Source organism: Syngnathus scovelli, unplaced genomic scaffold (genome assembly GCF_024217435.2).
Source record: "Syngnathus scovelli strain Florida unplaced genomic scaffold, RoL_Ssco_1.2 HiC_scaffold_156, whole genome shotgun sequence".
NCBI classification, from domain to species: Eukaryota; Metazoa; Chordata; class Actinopteri; order Syngnathiformes; family Syngnathidae; genus Syngnathus; species Syngnathus scovelli.
The window spans coordinates 15,001-27,500 of record NW_026061249.1 but is presented as its reverse complement, the minus strand read 5'-3'; positions in this window follow the sequence as shown (position 1 = coordinate 27,500).

Below are 12,500 nucleotides of genomic sequence, written 5' to 3'. Positions count from 1 at the left end.
ACCGCCACCAGCCGACCGCCACAAGGCGACAGCCACCATCCCCAAGCGCCACCAGCCGACCGCCACCAGCCGACCGCCACAAGGCGACAGCCACCATCCCCAAGCGCCACCCCCGACCGCCACCCCCCGACCGCCACCAGCCGACCGCCACAAGGCGACCGCCACAAGGCGACAGCCACCATCCCCAAGCGCCACCCCCGACCGCCACCCCCCGACCGCCACCAGCCGACCGCCACAAGGCGACAGCCACCATCCCCAAGCGCCATCCCCGACCGCCACCCCCCGACCGCCACAAGGCGACCGCCACCAGCCGACCGCCACAAGGCGACAGCCACCATCCCCAAGCGCCACCCCCGACCGCCGCCCCCCGACCGCCCCAAGGCGACCGCCACCAGCCGACCGCCACAAGGCGACAGCCACCATCCCCAAGCGCCATCCCCGACCGCCACCAGCCGACCGCCACCAGCCGACCGCCACAAGGCGACAGCCACCATCCCCAAGCGCCACCCCCGACCGCCACCAGCCGACCGCCACAAGGCGACAGCCACCATCCCCAAGCGCCATCCCCGACCGCCACCAGCCGACCGCCACCAGCCGACCGCCACCGGCCGACCGCCACCGGCCGTTCGCGGTGTGCGCCGCCGTTCCCCAAGCACCCTCCGGGACGAAGCCGGAGCCGGAGAATAGCAGCGGCCGTGCGTAAAAGCTGCGGCCGGGCCTCGCGGAAGGTCCCCGGGCAGCGAGCTGCCGAGCCCCGGCCTCCAGCTTCCACCAGATAATAGGACCGGGCGCGCGCAAAAGCTGCGGCCGGGCCTGGCGGAAGGTCCTCGGGCATCCAGCGAGATCACACGGCCCCCACCGGAGGCGGCTAGCGCCTCCGTAGAGTAGTGCCGGCCCGTGGAAGCGGCCGCCCGTCAGCCTGCGTTGCCGCTGGTCGAAAAATGCACTAAGTGCCAAACCCCATTCATTTACAACGGCGTGTCCGCCAGAGGGCGCACTTCCCCCGGCGGACCAGCCGGCGGGGCTCGTTAGAGAGTGTATCCGCCTGGCAGTGCCTCCTGGACGGCCTGTATTCCGGACCGCGACCGCTAACTTACGGGAGCCTAAACGGCCCGCGGACCAGCCGGCGGGTCCTCCGTGAAAGCCTATCCGCCTGGCGGTGCCTCCTGGACGGCCTGGATTCCGGACCGCGACCGCTAACTTACGGGACCCTAAACGGCCCGCGGACCAGCCGGCGGCTCCTCCGTGAAAGCCTATCCGCCTGGCGGTGGCTCCGGGCCGGCCTGGATTCCGGACCGCCACCGCTCACTCGCGGGACCCTAATCGGCCCGCGGACCAGCCGGCGGGACCTCCGTGAAAGCCTATCCGCCTGGCGGTGCCTCCTGGACGGCCTGGATTCCGGACCGCGACCGCTAACTTACGGGACCCTAAACGGCCCGCGGACCAGCCGGCGGCTCCTCCGTGAAAGCCTATCCGCCTGGCGGTGGCTCCGGGCCGGCCTGGATTCCGGACCGCCACCGCTCACATCGCGGGACCCTAATCGGCCCGCGGACCAGCCGGCGGGACCTCCGTGAAAGCCTATCCGCCTGGCGGTGCCTCCTGGCCGGCCTGGATTCCGGACCGCCACCGCTCACTCGCGGGACCCTAATCGGCCCGCGGACCAGCCGGCGGATCCTCCGTGAAAGCCTATCCGCCTTCGCCGGTTCCCCGGCCGGCCACGGGTGGCGAGAATCCGGCCTCCTCGCCCGGAGCGCGCTTCGACTTGGGCGAAAAATGCACCAAGTGCCAAACCCCATTCATTTACAACGGCGTGTCCGCCAGAGGGCGCACTTCCTCCGGCCGGCGGGGCTCGTTAGAGACCGCGTCCGCCTTGGCCGGTTCCCCGGCCGGCCACGGGTGGCGAGAATCCGGCCTCCTCGCCCGGAGCGCGCTTCGACTTGGGCGAAAAATGCACCAAGTGCCAAACCCCATTCATTTACAACGGCGTGTCCGCCAGAGGGCGCACTTCCTCCGGCCGGCGGGGCTCGTTAGAGAGCGCGTCCGCCTTGGCCGGTTCCCCGGCCGGCCACGGGTGGCGAGAATCCGGCCTCCTCGCCCGGAGCGCGCTTCGACTTGGGCGAAAAATGCACCAAGTGCCAAACCCCATTCATTTACAACGGCGTGTCCGCCAGAGGGCGCACTTCCTCCGGCCGGCGGGGCTCGTTAGAGACCGCGTCCGCCTTGGCCGGTTCCCCGGCCGGCCACGGGTGGCGAGAATCCGGCCTCCTCGCCCGGAGCGCGCTTCGACTTGGGCGAAAAATGCACCAAGTGCCAAACCCCATTCATTTACAACGGCGTGTCCGCCAGAGGGCGCACTTCCTCCGGCCGGCGGGGCTCGTTAGAGAGCGCGTCCGCCTTGGCCGGTTCCCCGGCCGGCCACGGGTGGCGAGAATCCGGCCTCCTCGCCCGGAGCGCGCTTCGACTTGGGCGAAAAATGCACCAAGTGCCAAACCCCATTCATTTACAACGGCGTGTCCGCCAGAGGGCGCACTTCCTCCGGCCGGCGGGGCTCGTTAGAGAGCGCGTCCGCCTTCGCCGGTTCCCCGGTCGGCCGCGAACGGCGAAAAGCCGGCCTCTTCCCCCGGAGCCCGGTCGGCGAATTATTATTTATTTATTTATTTATTTTTTTTCCAAAGTGCCAACGGCTCTCGCGCCGCGATGCGTCCGCCTTCGCCGGTTCCCCGGTCGGCCACGAAGTATTGCGCATGATTATACGCGATGTTAATATTTATTTAATTATTAAATAAATACATACATGTGTTTATTAATAATATACGCGATGTTAATATTTATTTAATTATTACCTATATTATGAATAAACTAACGGTGATTTTACACGATTTGACTACATACGTGACCGTGATATAGTGCCGAGGGCTCCCGCGCCGTCACGCGTCCGCCTTGGCAGGGGTCGCCCGCGGCAGCGAGCGTTCGGCTCGCGGGGGTCCGCGGGGTGTTATTAGGGAGTGCGGCAGCCGTGCCGAGGCTCCGGCCGGCCGCCGGAAGTCCGGCGGGGGAGCGTCGGAGCTCCGCGAGGCCGGCCGGGGAGCCTCTTAGTCATCGCCCGCGCTCGCGGTGGTCCCGGTCGCTTAAAGTGCCACGGGAGGCGTAGCGATGCCAGTGAGTGTGCGCCAAGTGCGAGAGGCGGTGCATTTACGCGCCGTGTCCGCGAGAGGGAGGCAATTCCCCGTTGCGACCTCCGGGAGATCAGCGGGCCGTTCAAATCGCTTAGCCGGGGTGCCGGGAGCCTCCTCGGGCGTCGAGTTAGGAGGGGGGCGCGCGGAGAACCGGCCGGAGGTCCCCTGGAAGCTCAGCGGGCCGTGGGAAACGCTTGGCCGGGGTGCCGGGAGCCTCGGCCGGCTTAAAAGTGAGGAGGAAAGCGCGCGGAGAACCGGCCGGAGGTCCCCTGGAAACTCAGCGGGACGTGGGAAAAAGCTCAGCCGGGGTGCCGGAAGCCTCGGCCGGCTTAAAACGTGAGGAGGAAAGCACCGGGAGAACCGGCTGGAGGTCTTCTGGAAGCTCAGCGGGCCGTGGAGAAAGCTTAGCCGGGGTGCCGGAAGCCTCGGCCGGCTTAAAATGTGAGGAGGAAACCGGCTGGACGTCTTCTGGAAGATCAGCGGGCCGTGGAAAATGCTAAGCCGAGGTGCTGGTTGTCGAATAAGGCTCCGCCATCTCGTAGAAGGTGCTAATAAAGTTCATATCCGCTCGGCTGGAGGTAATTGGCCAGCGGACCGGCCGCCGGGACCTCCGTGACCGCCTATCCGCCTGGCGGTGCCTCCTGGCCGGCGTGCATTCCGGGCCGCGACCGCTCACTTACGGGACCCTGATTGGCCCGCGGACCGGCCGGCGGGACCTCCGTGACAGCCTACCCGCCTGGCGGTGGCTGCTGGCCGGCGCGGATTCCGGGCCGCGACCGCTAACTTACGGGACCCTAATTGGCCCGCGGACCAGCTGGCGGGACCTCCGTGACAGCCTACCCGCCTGGCGGTGGCTGCTGGCCGGCGCGGATTCCGGGCCGCGACCGCTAACTTACGGGACCCTAATTGGCCCGCGGACCAGCTGGCGGGACCTCCGTGAAAGCCCATCCGCCTGCCGGTGCCTCCTGGCCGGCGTGGATTCCGGGCCGCGACCGCTAACTTACGGGACCATAAATGGCCCGCGGACCAGCTGGCGGGACCTCCGTGACCGCCTATCCGCCTGGCGGTGCCTCCTGGCCGGCCTGGATTCCGGGCCGCGACCGCTCACCTACGGGACCCTAAATGGCCCGCGGACCAGCCGGCGGGACCTCCGTGACAGCCTACCCGCCTCCCGGTGGCTGCTGGCCGGCGCGGATTCCGGGCCGCGACCGCTAACTTACGGGACCCCAATTGGCCCGCGGACCAGCCGGCGGGACCCCCGTGACCGCCTATCCGCCTTGGCCGGTTCCCCGGCCGGCCACGGATGGCGAGAATCCGGCCTCCTCGCCCGGAGCGCTCGTCGGCTTCGGCGAAAAATGCACTAAGTGCCAAACCCCATTCATTTACAATGGCGTGTCCGCCAGAGGGCGCAGTTCCCCCCGCGGACCGGCCGGCGGGACCTCCGTGACAGCCTATCCGCCTGGCGGTGGCTGCGGGCCGGCGCGAATTCCGGGCCGCGACCGCTAACTTACGGGACCCCGATTGGCCCGCGGACCAGCCGGCGGGACCTCCGTGACCGCCTATCCGCCTGCGCTGGTTCCCCGGCCGGCGCGAATTCCGGGCCGCGACCGCTAACTTACGGGACCCCGATTGGCCCGCGGACCAGCCGGCGGGACCTCCGTGACCGCCTATCCGCCTGCGCTGGTTCCCCGGCCGGCGCGAATTCCGGGCCGCGACCGCTAACTTACGGGACCCCGATTGGCCCGCGGACCAGCCGGCGGGACCTCCGTGACCGCCTATCCGCCTGCGCTGGTTCCCCGGCCGGCGCGAATTCCGGGCCGCGACCGCTAACTTACGGGACCCCAATTGGCCCGCGGACCAGCCGGCGGGACCTCCGTGACCGCCTATCCGCCTCCGCTGGTTCCCCCCTCGGCGTGGATTCCGGACCGCGACCGCTAAATTACGGGACCCAAATTGGCCCGCGGACCAGCCGGCGGGACCTCCGTGACCGCCTATCCGCCTTCGCTGGTTCCCCGGTCGGCCACAGATGACGAATATTCGGCCTCTCGCTCTGGAAGTCCTGCCGACTTAGCCGAAAATTTTCTAAGTGCCATCGGCTCTCGCTCGGAAAAGTGTCCGCCTCGTCTGGTTCCCCAGCTCGGCCTCAGAATTCGAAAATTCGGCCTCTCTGAGGTACCAGGGGTAGGCTTTATGTACTTGGTCCCCCCAGTTAGTGTACTCATCACTTTACCCCCCTTTCGCAAAATATAGTCGGCACGTATGTGCAGAACTGTTTATTTTCATTTTAAAAATTTTCTAAGTGCCAGCGGAAGCTGTCACACGAACTGTCCGAGCTACCACGGTGCCCATCCCGGGCAGTGACGGCAAAAGGCCGATGTGTGTTTGATGGAAGTCTGAATAATTTCTAAGTGCCAACGGCTCAACCGCCGTAAAGTGTCCGCCTCGGCTGGTTCTCCCGGTCGGCCCGAACGAGCGAAAATTCGGCCTCTTCCCCTGGAGGTCCGGAACATTTGGCGAATATTTTCAAAGTGCCAACGGCTGTTCCGCCGTAACGTGTCCGACCCGGCTGGTTCCTCCGGTCGGCCCGAACGAGCGAAAATTCGGCCTCTTCCCCTGGAGGTCCGGAACATTTTGGCGAATATTTTCAAAGTGCCAACGGCTGTTGCGCCGTAACGTGTCCGACCCGGCCGGTTCCTCCGGTCGGCCCGAACGAGCGAAAATTCGGCCTCTTCCCCTGGAGGTCCGGAACATTTTGGCGAATATTTTCAAAGTGCCAACGGCCGTTCCGCCGTAAAGTGTCCTACCCGGCTGGTTCCTTCGGTCGGCCCGAACGAGCGAAAATTCGGCCTCTTCCCCTGGAGGTCCGGAACATTTTGGCGAATATTTTCAAAGTGCCAACGGCTGTATCGCCGTAACGTGTCCGACCCGGCTGGTTCCTCCGGTCGGCCCGAACGAGCGAAAATTCGGCCTCTTCCCCTGGAGGTCCGGACGACTTTGGCGAATATTTTCTAAGTGCGAACGGCTGTTGCGCCGTAACGTGTCCGACCCGGCTGGTTCCTCCGGTCGGCCCGAACGAGCGAAAATTCGGCCTCTTCCCCTGGAGGTCCGGAACATTTTGGCGAATATTTTCAAAGTGCCAACGGCTGTTGCGCCGTAACGTGTCCGACCCGGCCGGTTCCTCCGGTCGGCCCGAACGAGCGAAAATTCGGCCTCTTCCCCTGGAGGTCCTGTGAAGTTTAACGAATATTTTCTAAGTGCGAACGGCTCTTCCGCCGTAACGTGTCCGACCCGGCTGGTTCCTCCGGTCGGCCTGAACGAGCGAAAATTCGGCCTCTTCCCCTGGAGGTCCTGTCAAGTTTAACGAATATTTTCTAAGTGCCATCGGCTCTTCCGCCGTAAGGTGTCCGACTCGGCCGGTTCCCCTAGTCGGCCAAATAATGTGACAATTCGGCCTCTCGCTCTGGAAGTCCGGCCAACTTCTGCGAATATTTTCTAAGTGCCATCGGCTCTTCCGCCGTAATGTGTCCGACTCGGCCGGTTCCTCCGGTCGGCCTGAACGAGCGAAAATTCGGCCTCTTCCCCTGGAGGTCCTGTCAAGTTTAACGAATATTTTCTAAGTGCCATCGGCTCTTCCGCCGTAAGGTGTCCGACTCGGCCGGTTCCTCCGGTCGGCCTGAACGAGCGAAAATTCGGCCTCTTCCCCTGGAGGTCCTGTCAAGTTTAACGAATATTTTCTAAGTGCCATCGGCTCTTCCGCCGTAAGGTGTCCGACTCGGCCGGTTCCTCCGGTCGGCCTGAACGAGCGAAAATTCGGCCTCTTCCCCTGGAGGTCCTGTCAAGTTTAACGAATATTTTCTAAGTGCCATCGGCTCTTCCGCCGTAAGGTGTCCGACTCGGCCGGTTCCTCCGGTCGGCCTGAACGAGCGAAAATTCGGCCTCTTCCCCTGGAGGTCCTGTCAAGTTTAACGAATATTTTCTAAGTGCCATCGGCTCTTCCGCCGTAAGGTGTCCGACTCGGCCGGTTCCTCCGGTCGGCCTGAACAAGCGAAAATTCGGCCTCTTCCCCTGGAGGTCCTGTCAAGTTTAACGAATATTTTCTAAGTGCGAACGGCTCTTCCGCCGTAAGGTGTCCGACCCGGCCGGTTCCTCCGGTCGGCCCGAACGAGCGAAAATTCGGCCTCTTCCCCTGGAGGTCCTGTCAAGTTTAACGAATATTTTCTAAGTGCCATCGGCTCTTCCGCCGTAAGGTGTCCGTCTCGGCCGGTTCCTCCGGTCGGCCTGAACGAGCGAAAATTCGGCCTCTTCCCCTGGAGGTCCTGTCAAGTTTAACGAATATTTTCTAAGTGCCATCGGCTCTTCCGCCGTAAGGTGTCCGACTCGGCCGGTTCCTCCGGTCGGCCTGAACAAGCGAAAATTCGGCCTCTTCCCCTGGAGGTCCGTTCAAGTTTAACGAATATTTTCTAAGTGCCATCGGCTCTTCCGCCGTAAGGTGTCCGACTCGGCTGGTTCCCGATGTCGGCCAGAACAAGTGGAAACTCGGCCTCTTCCCCTGGAGGTCAGTTGAAGTTTAACGAATATTTTCAAAGTGCCAACGGCTGCTCCGCCGTAAAGCGTCCGACTCGGCTGGTTCCCGATGTCGGCCAGAACAAGTGAAAATTCGGCCTCTTCCCCTGGAGGTCCGTTCAAGATTAACGAATATTTTCTAAGTGCCAACGGCTGCTCCGCCGTAAAGCGTCCGACTCGGCTGGTTCCCGATGTCGGCCAGAACAAGTGAACATTCGGCCTCTTCCCCTGGAGGTCCGTTCAAGATTAACGAATATCTTCTAAGTGCCAACGGCTCTTGCGCCGAAAAGCGTCCGCCTGGGCTGGTTCCTGATGTCGGCCAGAACAAGTGAAAATTCGGCCTCTTCCCCTGGAGGTCCGTTCAAGATTAACGAATATTTTCTAAGTGCCAACGGCTCTTGCGCCGAAAAGCGTCCGCCTCGGCTGGTTCCCGCGGTCGGACACAAAATGTGTCAATTCGGCCTCTCTGAGGTACCAGGGGTGGGCTTTATGTACTTGGTCCCCCCACTTAGTGTACTCATCACTTTACCCCCCTTTCGCAAAATATAGTCGGCACGTATGTGCAGAACTGTTTATTTTCATTTTAAAAATTGTCTAAGTGCCAGCGGAAGCTGTCACACGAACTGTCCGAGCTACCACGGTGCCCATCCCGGGCAGTGACGGCAAAAGGCCGATGTGTGTTTATGGAAGTCTGAATAATTTCTAAGTGCCAACGGCTGCTCCGCCGTAAAGTGTCCGCCTCGGCTGGTTCCCTTGGTCGGCCAGAACAAGTGAAAATTCGGCCTCTTCCCCTGGAGGTCCGGAACATTTTGGCGAATATTTCCTAAGTGCCAACGGCTGCTCCGCCGTAAAGTGTCCGCCTCGGCCGGTTCACCCGGTCGGCCAGAACAAGTGAAAATTTGGCCTCTTCCCCTGGAGGTCCGGAACATTTTGGCGAATATTTCCTAAGTGCCAACGGCTGCTCCGCCGTAAAGTGTCCGACTCGGCTGGTTCCCGATGTCGGCCAGAACAAGTGAAAATTCGGCCTCTTCCCCTGGAGGTCCGTTCAAGATTAACGAATATTTCCTAAGTGCCAACGGCTGCTCCGCCGTAAAGCGTCCGACTCGGCTGGTTCCCGATGTCGGCCAGAACAAGTGAAAATTCGGCCTCTTCCCCTGGAGGTCCGTTCAAGATTAACGAATATTTCCTAAGTGCCAACGGCTGCTCCGCCGTAAAGCGTCCGACTCGGCTGGTTCCCGATGTCGGCCAGAACAAGTGAAAAATCGGCCTCTTCCCCTGGAAGTCCGGCCGAGTTAAGGCAAATATTTCCTAAGTGCCAACGGCTGCTCAGCCTTAAAGTGTCCGACTCGGCTGGTTCCCGATGTCGGCCAGAACAAGTGAAAATCCGGCCTCTTCCCCTGGAAGTCCGGCCGAGTTAAGGCAAATATTTCCTAAGTGCCAACGGCTGCTCAGCCTTAAAGTGTCCGACTCGGCTGGTTCCCGATGTCGGCCAGAACAAGTGAAAATCCGGCCTCTTCCCCTGGAAGTCCGGCCGAGTTAAGGCAAATATTTCCTAAGTGCCAACGGCTGCTCAGCCTTAAAGTGTCCGACTCGGCTGGTTCCCGATGTCGGCCAGAACAAGTGAAAATCCGGCCTCTTCCCCTGGAAGTCCGGCCGAGTTAAGGCAAATATTTCCTAAGTGCCAACGGCTGCTCAGCCGTAAAGTGTCCGACTCGGCTGGTTCCCGATGTCGGCCAGAACAAGTGAAAATCCGGCCTCTTCCCCTGGAAGTCCGGCCGAGTTAAGGCAAATATTTCCCAAGTGCCAACGGCTGTTCCGCCGTAAAGGGTCCGACTCGGCTGGTTCCCGATGTCGGCCAGAACAAGTGAAAATCCGGCCTCTTCCCCTGGAAGTCCGGCCGAGTTAAGGCAAATATTTCCTAAGTGCCAACGGCTGTTCCGCCGTAAAGGGTCCGACTCGGCTGGTTCCCGATGTCGGCCAGAACAAGTGAAAAATCGGCCTCTTCCCCTGGAAGTCCGGCCGAGTTCGGCGAATAGTTCCTAAGTGCCAACGGCTGCTCCGCCGTAAAGAGTCCGACTGGGCTGGTTCCCGATGTCGGCCAGAACAAGTGAAAATCCGGCCTCTTCCCCTGGAAGTCCGGCCGAGTTAAGGCAAATATTTCCTAAGTGCCAACGGCTGTTCCGCCGTAAAGGGTCCGACTCGGCTGGTTCCCGATGTCGTCCAGAACAAGTGAAAAATTGGCCTCTTCCCCTGGAAGTCCGGCCGAGTTCGGCGAATATTTCCCAAGTGCCAACGGCTGTTCCGCCGTAAAGAGTCCGACTCGGCTGGTTCCCGATGTCGGCCAGAACAAGTGAAAATTCGGCCTCTTCCCCTGGAGGTCCGTTCAAGTTTGGGGAATATTTTCTAAGTGCCAACGGCTGCTCCGCCTTAAAGCGTCCGACTCGGCTGGTTCCCGATGTCGGCCAGAACAAGTGAAAATCCGGCCTCTTCCCCTGGAAGTCCGGCCGAGTTAAGGCAAATATTTCCTAAGTGCCAACGGCTGCTCAGCCTTAAAGGGCCCGACTCGGCTGGTTCCCGATGTCGGCCAGAACAAGTGACAATTCGGCCTCTTCCCCTGGAGGTCTTTTCAAGTTTAACGAATATTTTCTAAGTGCCAACGGCTGCTCCGCCTTAAAGCGTCCGACTCGGCTGGTTCCCGATGTCGGCCAGAACAAGTGACAATTCGGCCTCTTCCCCTGGAGGTCCTTTCAAGTTTAACGAATATTTTCTAAGTGCCAACGGCTGCTCCGCCTTAAAGAGTCCGACTCGGCTGGTTCCCGATGTCGGCCAGAACAGGTGAAAATTCGGCCTCTTCCCCTGGAGGTCCGTTCAAGTTTGGCGAATATTTTCTAAGTGCCAACGGCTGCTCCGCCTTAAAGTGTCCGACTCGGCTGGTTCCCGATGTCGGGCAGAACAAGTGACAATTCGGCCTCTTCCCCTGGAAGTCCGGCCGAGTTTGGCGAATATTTTCTAAGTGCCAACGGCTGCTCCGCCGTAAAGAGTCCGACTCGGCTGGTTCCCGATGTCGGCCAGAAAAAGTGACAATTCGGCCTCTTCCCCTGGAGGTCCTTTGAAGTTTAGCGAATATTTTCTAAGTGCCAACGGCTCTTGCGCCGAAAAGCGTCCGCCTCGGCTGGTTCCCGCGGTCGGCCGTAATAGGCGAAAATTCGGCCTCTTCCCCTGGAGCGACCTCCAAATTTGGGCGAAATTTTTCTAAGTGCCTAAAGGTACCAGGGGTTTGGGTACCAGGGGTGCAGTACGAACTGGTCTTTTGTCAACCCATGTACTTTTTCTAGAGTACATGGGTTGGTCCCCCCACTTAGTGTACTCATCACTTTACCCCCCTTTCGCAAAATATAGTCAGAACGAGCATGGGGGACGCAATTGTTTTCCATGCAAATCAATTGGGCCTGGTCCGAGCGCTGGTAACGGCCGCCAGCAAGCGTCCCCTGCTCGGATAGCAGAACTGAAGAAGGCACGGCACTTCCAGAGAGAGAGAGAAAATTTTCTAAGTGCCACATTTCTCAAAAATTTTCAAAGTGCCACATCTCTCAAAAAATTTCTAAGTGCCACATCTCTCAAAAACTTTCTAAGTGCCACATCTCTGAAAAACTTTCTAAGTGCCACATCTCTGAAAAAACTTTCTAAGTGCCACGTCTCTGAAAAACTTTCTAAGTGCCACAGCACGGCTGTGAAATATTCAAAGTCCTACAGGCATTGGCAGAATGCGCGGACGGCCGTCTGCTCCCGGCGGCCGCCGCGAAGCTACTACCCCCTCCCGGGGACGGCTGTCTGCTCCCGGCAGCCGTCCTTACCCCCCTCCCCCGTTTGCACCGCCTGAAGTTAGACCCGCCTTGGTAGGGCCCCCACCGGCCCCGGCTCGCCGGCGTTGGGTGGACGGTTCCTGCCCACTTGCGGGTCCCGGTCGCTTGGCAACCGACCGGGGAGGACCAGCCGCCTCCTTAAACACAGGCTGGAAGGGAAATCCGATCAAGCTACGGAGGACCGGCCGCCTCCTTAAACACAGGCCGGAAGGGAAATCCGATCAAGCTACGGAGGACCGGTCGCCTCCCTAAACACAGGCCGGGCAAAAATCTGCGAATGGGCCCGTCAAGGGTAGTGGGTCATCCAAGGAGGGAGGTACCGGCCGCCTCCTTAAACACAGGCCGGGCAAAAATCTGCGAATGGCCCGTCAAGGGTAGAAGGTCATCCAAGGAGGGAGGTACCGGCCGCCTCCTTAAACACAGGCCGGGCAAAAATCTGCGAATGGCCCGTCAAGGGTAGAAGGTCATCCAAGGAGGGAGGTACCGGCCGCCTCCTTAAACACAGGCCGGGCAAAAATCTGCGAATGGCCCGTCAAGGGTAGAAGGTCATCCAAGGAGGGAGGTACCGGCCGCCTCCTTAAACACAGGCCGGGCAAAAATCTGCGAATGGCCCGTCAAGGGTAGAAGGTCATCCAAGGAGGGAGGTACCGGCCGCCTCCTTAAACACAGGCCGGGCAAAAATCTGCGAATGGCCGGTCAAGGGTTGTTGGTCATCCAAGGAGGGAGGTACCGGCCGCCTCCTTAAACACAGGCCGGGCAAAAATCTGCGAACGGCCCGTCAAGGGTTCTGTCTCATCCAAGAAAGGGGTACCGGCCGCCTCAGAGGCCGGAGCGAAGGGGGCGAAAGGCTGTCGATGGGGAAGGATCGGGGCCACGGCTAATCTAGCGATGCCCGCGT